At 44.7% G+C, this 17,401-nt stretch overlaps 1 protein-coding gene across 2 annotated transcripts in view; it reads left to right on the plus strand.

Moving 5' to 3' along the window:
- The window catches only part of XYLB (xylulokinase), a 155,030-nt gene that overhangs the window by 129,880 nt on the left and 7,749 nt on the right, over nt 1-17,401 (plus strand). The gene's annotated exons all lie outside the window — the stretch shown is intronic.

Below are 17,401 nucleotides of genomic sequence, written 5' to 3' on the forward strand. Positions count from 1 at the left end.
GCTGAACTTGTCGATCAGAAGGTCGGCAGTTTGGCGGGTCAAATCCCGAGTGCCGCGTAGCAGAGTGAGTGCCTGTTACTCGTCCCAGCTTCTGCCAACCTAGCAGTTCGGAAGCACGTAAAAATGCAAGTAGAAAAATAGGGACCACTCCGGTGGGAAGGTAACAGCGTTCCGTGCGCCTTTGGCATCTAGTCATGCCGGCCACATGACCACGGAGACGTCCATGGACAAGCGCTGGCTCTTCGGCTTTGAAACGGAGATGAGCACCGGCCCCTAGAGTCGGAAACGACTAGCACGCATGTGCGGGGGAACCTTTACCTTTACCTTTATTTATTGTTTTAGTTTGGGCATTGTGTTTAATTCTTTTTTAACTTTTGTACCTTTGTATTTTTATATGTTTGCCCTGTTCACCGCCCTGAGTCCCTCGGGAGAAGGGCGGTATAACAAATAAAATTATTAATTAATTAATTAATTTATTTATCCCAAAGGTGCTTTTTCAAGAGGCCACTGGACTTCCTTTGTTTTTCCCTTGTAGGTGTTCCGCTTCTCATCATTCTCAATTTCTCCTCTTGGATGAGAAGTGAAACGTCTTCAAGGAAAAACAACGAAAGTCCAGTTGCCTCTTGAAAAAGCACCTTTGGGACAACCCTGGCCCGGCTGACCATAGGCATTTGACCGTTCATTTAATGACCATCTGAAATTACAACAGCACTGGGGGAAAAAACAACTTGTGTCTAGTGACCACTCTTAAGACTGGGACAGCATCCCGAGAGTCGCTTGATCAAAATTTAGTTGCTTGGCAACTGGCATGTATTTAGGATGGCTGCAGTGTCCCAGGATCATGTGATCCCCAGTGGCAACCTTTCCAGCTGGCTTCCAGCAAGGAAGTCAATGGGAGAAGCCAAATTTTCTTAAGGACAGCATGATTCGCTTAAGCCTTAAGAGCTTTGATGAGTCACTTAACAACTGTGGCTGGAAAGCTCATAATATTGAGAGTGACTCATTTAACAACCAATGATGGTTGTTGGTAATGAAACATCTGCAAGAAAACCATCAAGCTCAGAGAGCACCCTGGACTCCTCACTTAACAACCGCCTTGCTTAGCCATGGAAATTCTGGTCCCAACAGTGGCCAAACATCAAGGACTACCTGTAAGTATTATGGCAATTGTTCATTTGTAATGAATTTGGAAGCTTTTGAGTCCTTCTGAGGAACGGCTAGGACAGTGATGGCAAACCTTTTTTGAGACCAAGGGCCCCAAAACCGCCCCTGCCCCCGCCCCATCCCCGGCATGAAGATGGGAGCTATGAGAAGACAGAACAAATGGAAAGTGAGTGCATTGTGGTGTATACGTACATGATACATATTTTTAGGGTTGAGGCAGGCAACTGGATGCCCTCCAGATGTTTTGAACTATGAAATCCCCTGCTGCTGGACAGATTGGGTGAGGCTTATATTTAAAACATCTAGGAGCCATCAGGCTGCTTACCTATATTTTAGAGCAGGAGTCTTCAAACTTGGCCCTTTCATGACTTGTGGACTTCAACTCCCAGAATTCTGGCTGAGGAATTCTGGGAGTTGAAGTCTACAAGTCATAAAAGGACCAAGTTTGAAGACCCCTATTTTAGAGCATTCATTGAAGAAGCAACTTTCCCACAAAAATGTATTTCCTGGTGAATCCCAACCTCATTTTATGATGTATTATGAATGCACTGTCCCAAGCTTACTACTTGAGTTATACATGTGCTGTAGAACTCCAAGCCAGCAGTGAATTCTGACTGCCTAGCTGAAGGAGAGATTAATGCAGACGGACATTTTTTGTGTGTCTGCCATTGTGCATCTGGATGAACTTCTCAGGGATGTGGTTGGAATATCAAATTACATTGGACAAACCCTTGGGCTATCCATATGCCTGTCTTCCTTGTGCTGTGTCTCTACTTAGCTTGATGGTAAAATGTCAATCCTGGTCTTCCTGTGTCATGGAGAAGACAACTTTCAGTGTCCCCCCACTGTGTCTTCGTAGCCCCCCTCATTTTCCTGTGATAGAAATCTGTATATTTTCCCTGCTGGCATTATGGATTCCTCCATGAGCATCACAGTGGCAGAAGCCAGAGAGTTTGCCAATAATCCAGAAAACTGCGAGGGAAGTTTATAATCTGATGAGTCAGTTTAGTTCTGTTTTTAACAGGCTGAATCTCCTTGTCTATCTGATTCCGTTCTGTTGAGTTTAGCAGCTTTCATTTAAGTGATGGTTCTTTTTATAAACCTCAAAGTCGACCAGAGGTTAAGTGCTGTCTTCTCTGTAAAATAACTGTGTGAAGTGTTGTCTTGATCAGAGCCCCTCCAGTTTGCTTTCAGGGTAAAATAGGTGTTTTCAGCAAGAAAAGAAATGCAAAAAGACACTTTCATATAAATAACCTTCAAAAGGCAGAATTTACATGGGTTTGTATTTGTTTATATACATCCATGCAAGTTTTGTCCCCCCACCCCATAGCTGACTGGGTTTTTTTGTTGTTCTTGTTTTTGAATGGGTAGAATTAATTTATGGAAAAGTGTTATTTCTGGATGGCATCAAGTTACACAGAGACAATTTCTGCAGTCCTTGACATTCAGCAGTGCCTGTAGGAGGCCTCCAGATTGGTGTAGATAATTGGTAATCCTCAACATACAACCATTCATTTAGTGACCATTTGAATGGCACGGGAAAAAATGACTTATAACAGATGCTCACACTTCCAACTGTTACAGCATCCCCATGGTCACGTGATCAAGATTCAGGCACTTGGCAACCAGCGTGTATTTAAAATTATTTGCAGTATCCCAGTGTTACGTGATCACCACTTGTGACCTTCCCAGCCAGCTTCCGACAAGCAAAGCCAATGGGAGAAACCAGATTTGCTTAACAATCATGTGATGCACTTACCAACTGCAGTGACCCGTTTAACAACTGTCGCAAAAAAGGTCAAAAAATTGGGAGCAACCACTTGCTTAGCAACAGAAATTTTGGTCCCAATTGTGATCATAAGTTGAGATCTTCCTGTATAAGGAACATAGTTTTTTAAATCAAATGATGATTCGCTATCAATCCTGGAATGAAAACTGGATCTTGGTACTGAGCCAGCTTTGTCTCTAATATCCATTTGGACCATAGCTAGGGATATAAATAACTTTAAACAGGCCTCTATGTGAATTTCTGGGGTGTCACGGATATACTCACTAAAATTGCTGCTAAGAACATTTATTTGTTTAACTTTTTAACATAGCTCAGACATGTCAAACACAAGGCCTGGGGGCCAGATCTGGCCCGCGAAGCCATCCTGGAAACAGTGAGGGAATGGCCCCCACTGCCTTGGCCCTGTCCCAGAGACCCTCCTCCTGCCAGAGACCCTCAGATCTGTCCCACTCCTGCCCAGGCCCCCATAGGCACCCTTGATGCGAACGATGTAGAGCTGGCCACGCCCACCCAGTAGGCCATACGCACTCTAGCCACGCCCACCCAGTAGGCCACACCCACCCGGCCCCCTGAGGGCAACCGCAATGCTGATGCGGCCCTCAATGAAATTGAGTTTGACACCCCTGACATAGCTGATCACCAAAGTCTCAACGTGGTATACTATAAATAATTATACTCTGCAGGCAGTCCTTAACTTGCAACCAAAACTGTGCTCGAAATTATGGCTGCAAGTTGTGCCGGTTGTTAAACAGATCATCATATCACCACACCAACTTTATGATCTTTTTAGCAATGGTTGTTAAATGAATCCTGCACTCATTATGCGAATGCATTGCCCACAATGGGCTTTTTTTTTGCTGGAAACTGGAAGTAAAAGCTAGTTTCCAGCAGAAAACAACCACACATTGTGGTCATGTGACTGTGGGATGCTGCAAATGGTTGTAAATGCAAGTTGGGCTGCCAAGGATCCAAAATGGGATCACATGACCAGGAGGAGGAGGGGGCTATTAGAATTCTGGATCATAAGTACCTTTTTTGGAGCCTGTTGTAACTTTGAATAGTTGCTAAGCAACTGGTTTTAGGCAGATGATTACCTGTACCTTCTAGATTCCCCCTTGAATGTTCGATCTCTGAAATCAAAACAGTTAATCCTCGATTTAGGACCACAACATTTCTGAACCCAAAATATCTGTTGCTGAGTGAGACATTCGTTAAGTGAAATTTGCCCCTTTTTACGACATTTCTTGCCAAACTTGTTAAGTGAATCAGTGCAGTTGTTAAATTAGTAACATGGTTGTTAAATGAATCTGGATTCCATGTTGACTTTGCTTGTCAGAAGGTTGCAAAACACGATCACATGACCTCCGGGACACTGCAACCGTCATAAATAGGAGCCATTTGCCAAGTGTCTGAATTTTGGTCATGTGACCATGGGGATGCTGCCACGGTCGTGTGAAAATGGTCTTCATTTTTTCAGTTCTGTGTAACTTTGAACAGTCGCTAAATGAACTGTTATAAGTTAAGGATCACCTGTACTTTGCACATACACTGGTACCTTGATATTACAACTGTTTTGAAACTCATAGAATTTGGTATTCAACACATTTTGATGCAAACATTTTATCCCGGTACTCGTTGTTTGTTTGGTACTCAACACACAAGGTAGAACTTGTCGTCAGCTGCCTTGTGACTCACTACATTATTCCTTATGGGAAAAGTGTGTTTTCTGCTCATCATTTTTAGTACCCATTGCAACTCCCGGAACCAATTAATGATGGATACCGAGGGTACCACTGCACAAAAATATCAGACCTTTTGCTAGGTGACTCACGTGCTGCTGTGTAGGGCAGGGGGAATGGCCGTGAAGGACTACCAAGACAATGGTCAGATAAGAGGGGGCAGAGCTTGGACCAAGAAAAAAAAACTTGAAAAACCATTTAAGAGAAGCCCCCCTCTACACAAAAATAACTGAAAGGAAGGGGGGGACGGACACATTCAATCTTTTGAGATTCTGTTACTGTAGCTGTTACAATAAAAATAGTCCTGACCTACATAGCCATGAGTTTCTTAATTTGTTCTGCTTTGTAGGGCCCACAACCGTTGTGCAATTCTGAAGGAGCACATCCTCTTAGACTTGTTAATTACTTGATCATCACAGCAACATGTCATTCTTCTAATACAATTTGCTACCTACACTGCATTCCTGGTCTATCAACTTATCCCCAACAGGCTTGTTTGGAAATAATGAACAAAGGTCCAGGAACTTCTGATAAGCAGGAAAAAAAAGAAGAAACTATATAGGTAGTCCTCAGTTTACAACAACTGAACCCACATTTTCCATGGCTGTGCAAGATGCCCCGTTTTACAACCTTTCTTGCCACTAGTGAATGACTGCAGTTGTTAAATTAGCAACACAGTTGTAAAGTGAATCTGACTTCCCCATTGACTTTGCTTATCAGAAGGTCGCATAACCTTGGGACAGCTCAATAATAATAAATACATACCAGTTGCCAAGCATCTGAATTTTGATCATATGAACGTGGGAATGCTGCAACGTTTGTGTGAAAAATAGTCACAAGCCACTTTTTTTTGCTGCCGGTGTAACTTTGAGTGGTCATTAAATGAATGGTTGTAAGTTGGGGACCGCCAATAATGAAAGAATTCCAGCAATAGCTATACATCCAAAATAAACCCATACTGTATAAAATAGCAATAACAAGAGCACTTAGACCACTTCACAGGGGATATAAGCCCTCTCTAAGCAGTTTACAGAATCAGCCTATTGCTCCCCGACAATCTGGGTCCTCATTTTACCAACCACGGAAGGATGGAAGGCTGAGTCGATCTTGAACCTTGAGTTAAACCTGTTCAGTTTTTACATCACCTTCTCCTGCTTTCATTCTGCAGTGAGTAGACAGAATTTCCTAAGAGTTTCCATCTATCACTTCTCTTGGTAACGGAGTAGTCTGATAATGGGTTATATTCTTCCAACAGTTTGAGCAGGGCTGTCAACGTATCATAACTTTTTTTCCATTGCCGGCAATGGGATGGACACGGTTTCGGCATGATGCAGCCGGCCCACGGGCCGACAGTTTGACGCCCCTGAGTCTGAGTATAACTACAAGCAAGCAACTCTTGATTGTGAGATTGGAGCAGGAAGCTTCTAACACGCTTGCAGGCCGTATTCCTTTACCTCTGGTCTCTTTTGTGCTATCTCCCTAGCATCTGCCAGGTGGATCTTACCAGCTTGCAACTCATCCGCATGTGCCCATCACCAGCTGATCTTGTAGACAGAATGGTGTATGACCAAAACAGTTCTCTAGTCTTTGTCTTGCTATGAGAGGAGTGGGAGGTGGTATCTAGCTCTAGGTCTTAGTCCCAGGAAGAGAAGCAACATGTGGAAATCAAATGGTTGAGGAACTGTCTCCCATCACAGATATAAAGCCACGGAAAATTTTTACTAACTGAGCTAGAAGGAGATTCCTGTCTTTTGTGACTGGGATTCTTGCTGAAGGCCCACATTTATCATGATGACGATGATGTAGGTTTGGAAGAGCTGGCCCGAAGCAGCTGATCCTTCTTCCCCTCAGCTGCAAATGAATAGGGTGTTAAAAAGGCCATCCGATGGTAATTAACTTTTGCTCATTATCCATCTAGGCGAGGTTGGAATGAGCAGCTGAGCCCATGAAGTTTTCTGCATTTTGTTCCAGGAAATCTGTTGAAGTTACCGCTCTTGGTGCTTCCCTCCTCGCGCCCCCCCCTCCCACCACCACTGAGAGGAGATAAAGGAAGATTTGGAAGTATTTCTTTTTGAAAAGGAAGATTAATCCAGAACAGTGGGCATGACTGAAATAACTCGGGAGATTTATTTATTTAAGTATGTGCTAACAGACAGTAAGAAGCCATTATGGCCACATTAAAATGCTGGAGTAGTTTAGCAATCTATTAAAACTGGAGATGCTTGGCTTGTTGGTTAATTAAGCCAAAAGGTGCACGTACGTACAGATTCACACAAGTCGCAGGCCCTACAAAATGGCCTAACAACTTTAACAAGCACAATAATTTTCTTGTTTCTTCAGATGTGAATGCCAACTTGGCTAACGGGAAATGTGAGTAGGGCGAAAGCTTTAAATTCCTGCCCTTCCTTCCTTCTCATTCATTTTATGTATGCTTGTTGTTGTTGTTAGCTGCAAAGTCGTGTCCGACCCATCGCGACCCTATGGACAACGTTCCTCCAGGCCTTCCTGTCCTCTACCATCTTCTGGAGTCCCTTTAAGCTCATGCCTACTGCTTCAGTGCCTCCATCCAGCCACCTCATTCTCTGTCGTCCCCTTCTATTGCCCTCAATCTTTCCCAGCATGAGGCTCTTCTCCAGTGAGTCCTTCCTTCTCATTAGGTGGCCAAAGTATTTGAGTTTTAGCTTCAGGATCTGGCCTTCTAAAGAGCAGTCAGGGTTGATCTCCTCTAGGACTGACCCGTTTGATCGCCTTGCAGTCCAAGGGACTCGCAGGAGTCTTCTCCAGCACCATAGTTCAAAGGCTTCAATTCTTTGGCGCTCGGCCTTTCTTATGGTCCAGCTTTCACTGCCATACATTGCAACTGGGAAGACCATAGCCTTGACTATACGCACTTTTGTTGACAGGTATATATGCTTAGTCTTCACCTTTGAGTCATTGAAGAACTCAGCAAATGAGTACAGGCGTTCTTTGCTATACAACCATTTGTGTAGTGACTGAGTTTACAGCAGAATTGAAAAAAGTGAGTTATGACTAGCTTTCACACTAATGACCATGGCAGCATCCCCAAGGTCATGTGATCAAAATTCAGGCATTTGGCAATCTGGCATGTCCCAGGGTCACATGATCACTATTTCCCAGCTGGACTTTGACAAACAAAATCAATGGGGGAAGCCAGATTTACTTAACAACTGCAGTGATTCATTTAGCAGCTGGCAAAAAAGTTCGTAAAATGGGGCAAAATCCACTGAAGAGCTGCCTTGCTTAGCAGTGCAAATATCTGGTTCAACTGTAGCCATAAGTCGAGGATGTAGATGCATCCCTCACACCTGGAAGTAATTTTTCATATTTTCACAGAATCATAGAAGCGGGACCTTGGAGACCTTTTAATCTAGTTCCCCTCAAGGTGTTCATATCTCTCCATACTTTGGATTTAAAACCTTCAGTGATGGGCATTGATAATTGCAGGAGACAGGTTTTTCCACTGATGAATAGCTCCCATGATGGGGACCTCCCTTCCTATTCCAAGTTTCCCCATGTAAAGCTTTCACACTCCGGCTCTAGTTTTTTCCTCAGATGGTATGAATGATCAATTCACTATCCTCTTCCTGGATTCGAATATTGAATTTTAAGCTACGTAATGGAACATATGGCATTAGGCCATAATGCAGTGGTTTTGACTTAGCACATATGAAGTAAGAAGAGGGGTTCAACTTATTTTCTAATGCGCCCGAAGGCAGGACAAGAAGCAACGGATGGAAACTCATCAAGGAGAGAAGCAACCTGGAACTAAGTAGAAGCTTCCTGACAGTGAGAACAATTAACCAGTGGAACAACCTGCCTCCAGAAGTTGTGGGTGCTTCATGACTGGACGTTTTTGAGAAAAGAACGCCACCTCTCTGAAATGGTGTAAGGCAGGGGTGTCCAACTCAATTTCATTGAGGGCCGCATCAGCATTGCGGTTGCCCTCAGGGGGACGGGTGGGTGTGGCCTGGGTGGGCGTGGCCTACTGGGTGGGTGTGGCTAGAGTGTGTATGGCCTACTGGGTGGGCGTGGCCAGCTCTACATCAAGGGTGCCTATGGGGGCCTGGGCAGGAGTGGGACAGATCTGAGGGTCTCTGGCAGAAGGAGGGTCTCTGGGCCAGGGCCAAGGCAGTGGGAGCCGTTCCCTTGCTGTTTCCAGGATGGCTTCACGGGCCACATGAAACCACTTTGCGGGCCGGATCCAGCCCCCGGGCCTTCTGTTTGACATGTCTGGTGTAAGGTCTCCTGCTTGAGCAGGGGGTTGGACTAGAAGACCTCCAAGATCCCTTCCAGCTCTATTCTCATTGATTGACTGAACTCAACCATTGTAGTTTATGATGCAACACACTGTGGGAAATCTGTCATTAGCTGCTGTGGGTTTTGGGGGGGTTCAACTGTGGTCATAAGTCACGGACTACCTGTATCTATAATGGTATGTAGGAATGACCTCGGGAGATAGGAGGAAGAACTACAGACTAGAACAGAGGCCCCCAACCTTTTGGGCAGCAGGGACCGGTTCCGTGGAGAGAGGTTTTTCGTGGACCGGAGGGGAGGGGGCATGAGTTTGTGTGCTGCCTGCATCTTGCGGATGGGGCGTTGCTGGCATGCTGCAGCCTAGCACTGGTCCACGGACCAGGCGTTGGGGACCCCTGGACAAGACAATAGTCAGATAAGAGGCAGCTGAGCCCACAGAAGGAATGGGGGCATCACATCTCAGAAGAAAACCTGCCTAGTTTCTCAGGCTGTAAAGGGGGGAGAAGTGTACTTTCAGACTTGCAATGTTGTGTTAATGTAACCTTACAATCAGGTTAGAGCTAGTACTTCTATAGCGCACTTCTTGCCTGTACTACCATCAATCTTGCAAGTCTGAAGTACCATTACTGACCATCTGAAGATGTTGGTCAACTGCTGAATGAAATGTTCTGCAGAGCAAAGCAATGGCAAAACTTATTGTTTTGCTTTTCTGCAGTGATGCAAGGTAAGGCTTTAAATTCCAACTTGTGCTCCTAAAGAATTTGTTTTTATTTATTGCAGTTGATAAGCAGTTAATCAACTCAAACTCAAGCAGTCAGCCAAATTTTCTCTTTTGGCAATCTCATCATTGACTGATATAGGCAGCCATAGAAATTGAACAAACAAACAAATAAATTAAAACACGGAGGAGAATATTTGGAGAAAAACCATGGTGGCTTAGTGGTTTGAATGCAGCATTACAGGCAAAGTGATGGGCTTGAGGTTGACTCAGCCTTCCCTCCTTCCCAGGTTGGTAAAACGAGGACCCGGATTGTTGTGGGCGAATAGGCTGACTCTGTAAACCACTCAGGGCTGTAAAGCACTGTGAAGCGGTATATAAGTCCAAGTACTATTGCTATGGCTATTTGTAGTTGAGGGTTGAAATGAGGGGATCTTAATGCTCTCTGAGCTTGGCTGTTTACTTCGTTTCATTACCCAAAGCACTGATGATGTTACCTAGTGGGGTAATGAAATGTCTGCAAGAAAGAAGCAAGCTTGGCGAGTACCAAGGACCCCTTAATCCTATCATGCCTTAGCTTTCTGTATAGGAACCAACTTAAGATTTAAAAAGGAAATCAACGCAGGAAGCAACTTGCCATATTTCAGGATTTGGGAGCTAAACAGTTGGTTTGATATTTAAGGGAATTTAGAGAGTCAGGGGCTTCTAAGCTCTGGGGAGGTCAAAACCATCAAAATGACAGTGGCAGCTCAGAGACCCACCCCCTTTTTACCTGCCTCAATGCATGTTAAAAAGGGGCGGGGCTTTGATCAAGTGATTGCTGGCGCCCGTGGGGTTGTTTCGAACCCTGCTCCCAGGGCACCTTGCCAGGGTGCTAGGAAGAGGTGAACATTTTAGATAAGACTTAACACCAGCAAAGAAATGCTTTATTTTCTTTCCACGCTAGCGTGGATTTGAAACCAAAGGCAAGCGTCAGTTATTCATGCTAATGGCTGGGGTATCCATTGCAACAGATGCTTGAATTTTGCAAATTAGCACGTTAAAGCAGTCAAATCCAATAAAAGTCAAAAACACTGCAGCCTTAAATGTAGCTGTTCTTTTCATCTGACACTTTTAATTTAAAACCCAGTGGTTCACCCCTGTTTCTCTGAGTATGCCCATATATAAAGGCGTCATAATAAGGTTCCTTCTCCCTCTCTCCCCCCCCCCCTTTTCAGTTGTAAAAAAACAATAATGCTACTAATAAGATTTGCAGCCAAGAAGGAACACAGCGCTTGCAATTTTGGCAGCAAATTTTCCTTTCAGCTATAGGGGAGGCCGTTCTATTAAATCTCAGTTGGAAGAGAGCAAGCTGACTTTATCAAGGCTGCAGATAATCAAAGTGAGAATTAGTGAGGCTTGACTGTAGATATTTCAGTAAATAAAAGAGCTATTTTTGCCTGACATATTGATGCTCCTAATATAGCCATAAGTGCTTGTTCGGTAGTTTGCTGGTTGCAATATATATATATATATATATATATATATATATATATATATATATATATATATATATATGTATGTATGTATGTATGTATGTATGTATGTATGTATGTATGTATGTATATATATATATATATATATATATATATCCAAGGAAAATAAGATGTTCTACTTGGCTGGGAGGATGTGAAGGTTTGTTAGGGTAGTCAAGAACTTAAGAGATTTTTTTTTTGTCTTCTGGGTCTCCGTTTTATGGAAGTCAGCTTCCCCCTCTTCTGGGGGGTGGACAATTTTGGTGATTAAGGGACACAGACCCGTTGAGAAATTGCGCAAGGACATTGGTGGCTAATGATGCAAAGTGGATATATAGTCATGTCTTGTGTGCAAATGAGGCCAGGATTTCCTGGGATGTCTTTATTTTTTTTGATTTCTGGGGAGTGAGGGATGTGTTTGTTCCCTTCTCTTTTTTTTCCTTCTCTTCCTCCTTTGCCCCTTCTTTTTATCCTATTTTTTTTCCTTCTCTTCCTTCTTCTGCTCTCTCTCTTTTTCCTTCTCTTTTTCTCCTTCTCTTTCTCCTCCTCTTCCTCCTTTTCTTCCTCCTGTTTCTCTTTTACTCCTCTGACTTCTTCTGCTATTACTTTCTCCTCCTTCTCCTCCTCCTCCTCCTCCTCCTCCCTCCTCCTCCTCCTCCTCCTCCTCCTCCTCCTCCTCCTCCCCCTCCTTTTTCTCCTGTCATACACCATCACATACCCAATTCCAGCAACTGTTCCTTATATGTTTTAGCTTCCAGTCCTCTAATCATCTTTGTTGCTCTTCTCTGTACTCTTTCTAGAGTCTCGACATCTTTTTTACATCGTGGTGACCAAAACTGGATGCAGTATTCCAGGTGTGGCCTTACCAAGGCATTGTAAAGTGGTATTAGTACTTCATGTGATCTTGATTCTATCCCTGTTAATGCAGCCTAGCACTGTGTTGGCTTTTTTTGGCAGCTGCAGCACACTGCTGGCTCATATTGAAGTGATTGTCTACTAGGACTCCGAGATCTCTCTCACAGTTACTACTATTGAGCAAGGTACCTCCTATACTACAGCTGTGCATTTGGTTTTTCTTGCCTAAATGTAGAACCTTCCTTTTTTCACCACTGAATTTCATTTTGTTAGATAGTGCGCAGTGTTCGAGTCTGTCCAGATCCTTCTGTATCTTAAGCCTATCTTCTGGAGTATTGGCTATTCCTGCCAGCTTGGTGTCGTCTGCAAATTTGATGAGTTCCCCATCTATCCCCTCATCCAAATCGTTGATGAAGATGTTGAAGAGCACTGGGCCCAGAACAGAGCCCTGGGGCACCCCACTACACACTTCCTTCCATGTAGATGCGGTTCCATTGAGGACCACACGCTGAGTACGGCCTGTCAGCCAGCTACGAATCCATCTGGTGGTGATGCTATCTAACCCACATTTTTCTATCTTATCAAGTAGTAGGTTGTGATCTAGTTTATCAAATGCCTTACTGAAGTCCAAATAAATTATATCTACAGCATTCCTCTGGTCCACTAGTTTTGTCACCTGGTGAAAGATTCCTTCCTTCCTTCCTTCCTTCCTTCCTTCCTTCCTTCCTTCCTTCCTTCCTTCCTTCCTTCCTTCCTTCCTTCCTTCCTCCTTTCCTCCCTCCCTCCGTCCCATCCTTCCTCCTCTTCTTCTCCCCCCCCTCTTTTTTTCCTAACTCTATCCCTTTCTGTTTTCTTGTCCTTTCCTTACCCCTACTCCCATCCCTGCATCTTTCCCTATCTGTCCCTGTAATGTGAAGACAGAAAGGTCTTAACTGACAGGATAAAAAGCTACTCTCAATGCAGGGCTTAAAATAAGTGGGCTTGAGGTGGGACTAAGGAAGAACCTTAAAAAAAAATGTCTCCGACAAACCTCTCCACAATTCACACACGATAAGGCAGACATGTCAAACACAAGGCCCGGGGGCCAGATGCGGCCCGTGAAGCGGTTACATGCGGCCCGCGAAGACATCCTGGAAACAGTGAGGGAATGGCCCCCACTGCCTTGGCCCTGGCCCAGAGACCCTCCTTCTGCCAGAGACCCTCAGATCTGTCCCACTCCTGCCCAGGCACCCATAGGCACCCTCGATGCGAAGGATGTAGAGCTGGCCACGCCCACCCAGTAGGCCATACGCACTCTAGCCACACCCACCCAGTAGGCCATGCCCACCCAGGCCACACCCACCCGGCCCCTTGAGGGCAACCGCAATGCTGATGCGGCCCTCAATGAAATTGAGTTTGACACCCCTGCGATAAGGAGAGGAAGGAAGAAATAGATTCGGATTTTCAAGATTCTGTTACTACAGCTATTAAGAGTAAAAACAGTACTGATCTTTATGGGACATTGGTTTATCTATTTATCAAATTTACGTAACTGCCCGTCTCACTTATACAGCTACCTTGTAGGGCTGATACAGGCAATCTTCAACCAACAACCATTCATTTAGTGACTGGTGAGAGCGGTGAAAAAGTAACTTACATCCAGTCCTCACACTTATGACCATTGCAGCATCCCTATGGACACATGAACAAAACTCGGGTGCTTGTCAAATGTCATGTATTTATGACACTTTTAGTATCCTGGGACCATTTGAATGCCATTTGCGACCTCTCCAGCCGATTTCTGATAAGCAAAGTCAATGGGGGGGGGGAAGCCAGATTCACTTAACGACCATGTGTTTCACTTAACAACTGCATTGATTTGCTTAACAACCCTGGGGAAAAAGGGTAGTAATATCAGGCACGAGTCACTCAGCTTGGTTAGTAACAAAATTTCTGATCCCAATTGTGGTAATTCAAGGACTACCTGTACTTAAAACATAGAACATCATAGTTGGAAGGGACCTTGGAGGTCTTCTAGCCCAACCTCCCGCTCAGGCAGGAGACCCTATACCATTTCAGACAAGTGGCTGTCCAGTCTCTTCTTAAAAGCCTCCAGTGATGAAGCACCCTCAGCTTCTTCAGGCAAGTTGTTTCCGCTGGCTGATTGTTCTAACTGTCAGGAAGTTTCTCCTTAGTTCCAGGTTGCTTCTCTCCTTGGTTAGTTTCCATCCATTGCTTCTTGTCCTGCCTTCAGATGCTTTGGAGAATAGCTTGACTCCCTCTTCTTTGGGGCAGCCCCTCAAACTTCCTCTTTTTTCCTGCTGCACTTTACTTTTCTGGCCCTCTGCTACATTTTACTTACTTTTCTCACCACAACTTGGCAGAAAAATGTGTTATCTCTTGTCAGCAATTGTGTTTGGAGGAATGTGACCCCCAGAGTCTGTAGGCTAAATGATGACTCTTAAGTGAGTGACCAGCTGGGTCACTGTCTGCAGAAATATAAGCACCCTCCCTGCTTCTCCCCCCCCCCCCAATTGGGTAGCAGAGAATAGGATTCAGAAGCGGTGAAATTGACCATTGTTTCTGATTCTGGACTGTCTTGGTCAAAAGTCAGACAAACAAGTCCTTTCGACAACTGTTTTTGTCTGATTGGGTCAAGGGACTCGGTCCCTACATGACAAAAAGGCTTGGGAAGAATGAACTCAGTGCATTAAAGTTGCCAAGGAAAGTTTAGGAGTTGCATGACTGTGACTGTGTGTTTTCCGTGATGCTTTTGTTTAGGTTTCTATGGCCTGAAGTTTCCATTCTCTAGTTTTTCTATTTCCTTCCTTCCTTCCTTCCTTCCTTCCTTCCTTCCTTCCTTCCTTCCTTCCTTCCTTCCTTCCTTCCTTCCTTCCTTCCTCTCTTTGTCTTCCTTTCTTCCTTCTTTTTCCCCCCTTCCCTTTTCTCTCTAAAATATTAGGTATGACATTTTCCAGAAACACTTAACCTAATAGGTAAAGATAAAGGTTCCCCCGCACATGCGTGCTAGTCGTTTCCGACTCTAGGGGCCGGTGCTCATCTCCGTTTCAAAGCCGAAGAGCCAGCGCTTGTCCGAGGACTTCTCCGTGGTCACGTGGCCGGCATGACTAGACGCCAAAGGCACACGGAACGCTGTTACCTTCCCACCGTAGTGGTCCCTATTTTTCTACTTGCATTTTTACGTGCTTTCGAACTGCTAGGTTGGCAGAAGCTGGGACGAGTAACAGGCGCTCACTCTGTTACGCGGCACTCGGGATTCGACCCGCCAAACTGCAGACCTTCTGGTCGACAAGCTCAGCGTCCTAACCAACTGAGCCACCATGTCCCTTCTTAACCTAATAGACCTGAAGAAAAAGGAAAAACTGGTGTTATTGGAATAGGGATCTCCTGTTTTGCCTCATCTAGATTGTCATCTGTATTTTTTTCCCAAACAGTTGGTGGCAACCTAATTACCTGCCTTAGAAGAAAATATTTCATCGGGAGGGGGGGGGATGCAACATCAGTCACTCCAGAATTCAGAAATTTAGGACGATGCAGATCCTAGGAAGGGATCTGGCAAGCCTGTGCAGAGTGGGGAGGATCCAAAAAGCATAGAAGGTGCCTATAACTGTGCAGTCAATGCCCTGTCTATGGGGCACATTTGTAAATGCTCATTTGTGGCTGCCATGTTAACCTTTTGGATTATCCCTGTGGATCCTCCCCAGCATCTCATCTTGTTGCAAGTGATCCCCAGAAAAATCCCGAAAACCGTTTGGGAGTCACCACGTGTGAAGGAAACCTAGAATTACCACCTCTAGCTTACACCAAGATAGCAACAGCACTTAGACTTTATATATTGTTTCACAGTGATTTTATAGCCCTCTTTAAGTGGTTTACAGAATCAGCCTATAGCCCTCAATAATCTGGGTCCTTATTTAACCGACCTTGGAAGGATAGAAGGCTGAATCAAACTTCAGCTGATCAGTATCGAACCCCTGGCTGTGGGCAGAGTTTGCCTGCAATACTCCTTTCTAGCCACTGCGCCACCACAGCTCTGGACTCTGCCCAAGACATTCATTGTGACCCTCTGCTCTGTTGGCTTCCCACTCATAGCTCAGCTTGTACTATATGTAGCCCTCACTCAGGACCACAATTGGGGCTTGCATTACTAAGCAAGGCAGTCCTTAGGTGAGTCACATCCAATTTTACAACCTTTTTCGCCATGGCTGTCAAGTCAGCCACCAAAGTTATTAAGTCAGTCGTGCACTTACTCAGCAAATCCAGCTTCCCCAATTGACTTTGCTTGTCAGAAGGTCGCAAATGGAAATTACGTGTCCCTGGGATGCCGCAACTGTCATAAACACCTGTTGGTTGCCAAGTGCCAAGATTTCGATCACATGACCATGTGGATGCTGAGAGGATCCTAAGTGTGAGAACCTTTCATAAATGACTTTTTTTCCAGCAACATGGTTACTTCAAGTTACTTGTAATCGAGTGGTTGTAAGTCAAGGACTGCCTTCCATTTATACAACAGGTAGGATTCCTCTCTGCTTGTTGCAGAAGTTTTTCCTTCTGTTTCTGAGTTTTGAGCTGGGCCTGATGGGATTTTTTGCAAAGTGCTGGAGTAGATGAGTTGGGGGGGGGAACAGACACAGTCTGAAGAGCTTTCAAGTCACAGTGAGTGGGACGGCAATGCATTTCACCAAAGGGTTACCCAGAAGCTGGTCATCATCTTCAGACTCTGTGCTTAGCTTAAAGTCCTTTGCCACCATAATGTGTCTCGCTGTAATAAGTGGCTGATGCACAAGCAAGGAGACCAAAGCGAAAGTCCAATGCTTGCATCTCCATAGAAACTGACTGAGTTAAGCATTAAAATGGAGCTGTAAAATAATTGCTAATATAAGGCCAGTGGAAATATTTTATCTTCCCTGTTAATGTACAAAATACTTCGCCGCCGGTCTTATTTGTCTTGGCAAAAGTCAAGCTGAGTTTGCTGCCTTTTCCAGCAAGAGACCACCCACCACCCTTGACCCCCAGCCCTAGAGCATAGCTACAGCTAAACACATCTCTTGTTATCGAGGCCAAATTCTGGACTTGGCCTGCTGGACATGGAGTAGGTGCTAAGGAGTTTGAGGGCCACTATTTGTATGAGACTCCCTTTCCGGTGAGAAAAATGTCTCCTCGTTGCATTGTCTAACTGCAGGTCTCCATGAAAGCCTAGTTTTCTGAGTTGGGGGAGCATTCATTTATTCATTAACATGTAGTCCTTGACTTATAACCACAGTTGGGACCAGAACTTGTCTTGTTAAGCAAGACCATTGTTGAGTGAGTGGCACCCAATTTTACAACCATCTTTGCCATGGTTATT

Source organism: Vipera ursinii (assembly GCF_947247035.1).
Source record: "Vipera ursinii genome assembly, chromosome: Z".
In the NCBI taxonomy this organism is placed as follows: domain Eukaryota; kingdom Metazoa; phylum Chordata; class Lepidosauria; order Squamata; family Viperidae; genus Vipera; species Vipera ursinii.